Here is a 5,304-nt window from a genome sequence, read left to right as displayed (position 1 = left end):
TATGTCCAGTATCTACAATTATTAATATCAAAGTTGATGTTATAGACATCCAATTTGGGAGTAGTTCCTATTCAGGAAACTTAAATGCCAGAGGTATCTTTAGTGAATGGTATTTTGATATTCTGAAAAAGTGCAACTGTTGTAGAACCTTCCTGGCATTTCTAAGCATTGTGTTTTGTCTGGGAATAAGAAGAGAATGTGTTCAAGCACTACCTAATGTTTTATAAACTTCAAAATCCACCCTAAGTTCAGTTACAACAAGAAACTTATTTATATGTCTGAAACATCCCTGTTTGACAGATGAATGGATATTTTAGTTATATACAGGACTGCAGTATTGGTTTCAGTGGAACAAGGTAAACTTTTCAAAACACTGGTTGTTTTATCTCAAGGATGCAAATACATTAATATTAGTCAATTTTAAAGAAAGTGGATCATCGTGACATTTCAAGAGTGCCAGTACAAGTATTTTTGACTATATGCTTTCCCGCTTACTTAAGAGCATAGCACACTTTCATTCAGCCCTAACACACATTGTCTACCCCTTTGGTCTGCATAGACACAGAGGCAGAAGCACTTATGCTTTTAATACTTTTGTTAAATGTTTACTGTATTCTTTTATTTTTTCCTTTTGTATTGCATTAAGCCAGCAGCAGTAAGTACAGTGTATAGCTTTCATTCTGACAGATGTACGCAGAAGCTGTACTCAAGGTTTTTAGCACTGCAGTGGTTTCTGACCTGGTAATTCAGAACTGAATTAATAGCTTCTAAACTTTTTACTCTCCAGTTCTCAAATTATTCATTAGTAATGGGAAAATTTAATTCATTGTGTGAATTTCTGATAAAACATAAAGTAGCTGTGAAGGTGGTGTTAGGGGGGAAAAGTATCCAGACATGTCTGGAACTGCCCAGTTACTAACTTCTTTCTGATTTCCCCCTAACAGAGAAGAGATCAGAGAGTGTTTGATAACCAGCCAAGATAAGCAGCCGTTTTACAACATAAATATTTTAAAATAAAAAATAAAATTGCATGAATTGTGACTGACTGTTTGTATAAAACTGCAGTGATGCACCTAAGAAAAAAATAGTGTTGTGCTCTTCTTGGCTAGTGTTTTCAGTGTATTTATGCTCTCAGAATATTTACTATATGTGATTGGTTTAACTGAAGGTACATCGAAAATGTCACTTACCATTGTCATGATGACGCACATGAATGGGCTGAACATTCAATTAGTTCTTTGTCACTTAATCCTCACTGACAAACTGCAGTTGATTTTTTTTTCTTTTTTAATCTTTAAACTATTTGCATGTTCTTCATTTCATTCTTCACTGCTTCACTTCAGTTCATTCTCTTTCAAGCAGCCTCAAATTTGATTTGAACTTATTTGTTTAGTTGTATCTCAGAGAGAAAGGAACAGTGACCAAAGCTAATGAAAAGTAATATTGGAGAAAAACTAGTATAAAATAATATTGGAACAATATTAACAACTACAAACCCCACTGCAGATATTCTTGTTTCATTTTAAAGATATTTAAGGATTTTTCATCCTTTATCTTGGTTAAGTCCTTACAGCCTTGGAGGCCAGTCTAGGTGGGACTCTGGGCAACCTGATCTAGTGCTTGATCTAGGGACTGGCAACTCTGCACATGGCAGAGGATTGGAACTTTGCAGTCCTTTCCAACCCAACCCATTCTATGGATTCTATGATTTTTGAATTGCCACTTCAGATTACTCCAGGAGATAATGTTGGTGTAATTTGTTGAAGGTTAAGATTACTCCAGATCACATCTCCTGCCTTCACATCACCATTTTTAATGTCTTTTCTGAAATCTAGCAGAACATGTGACTTTGATAAAAATTGGAGAGGGGAATAAAAGAACTGCACCCTGAATTTACACTTCATTTCCTCCATTCACTTGGATTCAGCTTCCAGAGGTTTGTTTAGCAGTATGCTTAATAGAGGCAGTAGAACTCTTGAGCATTAATGAGGTAGAGAAAGATAAATACGCTTCATAATAAATTCATGCTACTATCCACTCAGAACAAATTTTAAGGAGGCAAATGAAAATTAAATATTTATAAACAAAATGAGCTGAATTGCAAAACAAATTTCAGTCTTTAAGAGGAAGGGGAAGCCTTCTGAAAGCTAAAATTGCTGTTACAGTAACTGGAAGGCTCAAATATTGCACAAGAGATTTAGACTGTCAGCAAATGAACAGTTTAGGGAAATGAACAACTGAGCAGGTCTCTTTCCAGTAGACATACTAAGGTGTGCAATTTTTTTGCATGTTGAGTAGATTTTGTTAAGGTTACTGAGCAGGAATATATTCTCTTACCCTTGCTCTTTGTTATCAACTTGCTTCTAGTATTACCTCTTGATAGTTGATATTCAGCTTGTTCCTGAGCCCTTGATATGATAGCCAGATATTATATTTTGCCAAAAATAACTTGCATCTTAATAAAAATGTAATGAGGATTTTAACTGATATCCTTCTTAAATCTACATTTTGGAAACTACAGAGATTAGTTTGAAAAACAACATTTGATATGGTGATTTTTACCCAAATAATGACTCCATGCAGATCTTCACAGATCTATATCTGTTGAACTGTACATTCCAGAGACGTACCATTTACAATATAGTCTGTATGACCTTCATCTGTGGAAAGCAGACTGAAGAAGCACTTCAGAGGAAATTAATTGCTTCTTTTCAGTATTACATTTTAGTAACACAGTGAAAGATGTATTTAAAACCACTCTCTGTTAGGTAGACTCTGTTAGGTTTTGCTTTCCAAGAATTCTTCATCTTCAAGTCCAGCATTTCCTTATTTTTCTCTTGAGTCAGAGGAATACCCGTGTCACCATTTGCCTGTTAATTGTAAAATCCTCCCACAAGTACTTTCTCTATCCTTTTGCTTCTGAGAAACACCCTCTGTCTTCCCCTCTTACACAGTTTGGGTGTGTGTCAACATACCTTAGTTTCTCAGAGGCTTCTGTGAACACTGGCTCCTCCTGTGTTTGCATAATGTCTCTGATCTGAATCTCCTTTCTACTGGACATTGCAAAAACAGGAAAAAAATGACAAAATAATAAAACTTTTCCATTTCTAAGTTTACAAATATGGATTGACTCCTGTTGCCAAAATATGTGGTAATCCAAATATTTTCTGTGTGTATGTTGCTTACAGTAGCTTTTGTTTGAAAAACTGTACTGCTTTTCATAAAGCTAAACCTTTGTAAATGAGATTTGAAAGAAGAAAAAGATGGATAGTTAAGAGCTTTTGTGCGCCATGAGTTGATTTCTGACATTAACACTGTGAGATGGATACTTCAAAAGAATGGAAGGATACACATTTTTTAACACTCAGTAATCTTATTTCTTGGATGAAGTATTTCTTCCATAATCCAGTTTAGTCAGAAGATCAAACATGCCACTTCTCTGTAGTCACGGCAGTGGACAACATCTTGGAACAGAAGGGAAAACAAACAAACTGACTAAAATGGGATTGTAAGACTAATTGCACAACATTTTATATGTATGTCAGTAGGAAGAGACAAAAAGAGGAAGAAGATCTGAGGTTCACGGATGGGTGTTACCATGTAGACATGCTAGATATTTCAGGGGCTGTCATGTTCTGAGTGTGTAATTTGGAACTAATTCGACTGAGAAAGAGCATAACTATATATAAAAACAGTACTGAAACTCAGGTTTCAGATGAATATTTTGATATGCAGTACCAATACTATGTATGTCTAGTGACAGCTAGAGATATCGTGGGGTGGAGAATGGACAGGGAGGACAGAAGGCAGGGCTGCAGCCTGTCTGTAAATGGTTCCAGGAGCCTTATACCAACATCATACTTGATGCACTGTGGTCACAGTCCTGCAGTATGCTTGAAGGCCTAATACTTGTGTTTTGCCTTCTGACAAGCTACCTGTGTATCCTCACCTTTCATAAGTCCTATATGGCCTTATGTGGCCATACTTATTTACTCAAATAGGCTTATTTTGTATGTGTTTTTTGACTCATATTGGGTTTCTATTTCTGAAAGAGAGATATCTAGAGCACTTTTGGTTCATTTTCAGCTGAATCTGTTGCATGATCTCATTGAATGTGAACATACCAGGACTTACAGGGATCTGTATCTGGTAGAACAGGATTATCTTCTGCAGCAACCTGAGCTTAGTGTACTTGAGGTGCCAGAGGCTTGACCTGGGCTAATGTGGAATTGTCCACTGGGAGTGCTTGTTTGTCTTCACTCACCTGAAGGGGGGTCTTGATAACTTACTAATACACTTTATTCTTAAAACAAAATATGATTAATCCTGCCTCCAAATTATCTGTTTCAATAAGAAACAAGAATATGCTTTTACTACCCCATCTGCTGATGAATTTAATTGGTTGCCTGCAACTTTGTTCCATAAACTAGTACTACTGCATTTTCTTAGCATCAAGAATAAAATGGAATTCAATGTAATCAACTTGTGGAAATGTTTAAATCATTTAAGATGCTTATCTTACTCAATTTGTTTCATTTTTAAACTCATGTGCAGGCCAAATTAAAATTTAGTTTTTGTTTCGAAGAAACTAGAGAATGGGTTTGATTCTGCAACTGCTACCTATGTGAATCACACCATCATGAAATGACAGTTAGAAAGTGTATGTCAAACTTCATAATGGGCCTACAGTATGTTTCTCCTATATTGAAACCAGTGCTTTAATTACTATTGTCTTTGGATTCAATGTGGAAAACACTACACAAAGTTAGTTCAGTCTTTTCTGTGTGTCCCAACTAAGTAGCTGTCCAGTATCCATAGCTTTGTTTATTTTATTTTAGTCTCTTTCATTTTTATTGCAGTTTCCATGTTGAATTTGGTCTAATTTTCCAGCTGGGTATTTCTTTCATTTTACTTTGCTCTAGGAACTTTCACAGATTTGCAAAACATAGAAAGAAAATAGAAGGAAATGTTTTGGGTTTGTTTTCTGCAATATGTTTTCTTGAGACGAGGTTGCAAATATTGGGTGTTTTTTTTTTTCATTATAAAATATCTTTTTTGATCATTTTTGGAAGATGATAGTGCCTTGCCATATGACTAAAACAGACTAAACAGTACCAAGATACCATGGTGCTTTTTATACATTAAGCACCATATCTATATTATTCATGAATTAATGACACGCATTGAGTTTCAGCTCTATTCCAAGACTATTCCAAGGAACAAAAAGAGAACAGAATGAGGAATTTTTTCACATGCACATATCTTCTGGCCAATGCTTTTTTTTTTAACCACTGAGGTTAGCTT

The sequence above is a fragment of the Gallus gallus genome, chromosome Z (genome assembly GCF_016699485.2).
Source record: "Gallus gallus isolate bGalGal1 chromosome Z, bGalGal1.mat.broiler.GRCg7b, whole genome shotgun sequence".
Classification (NCBI taxonomy): Eukaryota; Metazoa; Chordata; class Aves; order Galliformes; family Phasianidae; genus Gallus; species Gallus gallus.
This window is presented reverse-complemented; position numbering follows the sequence as displayed.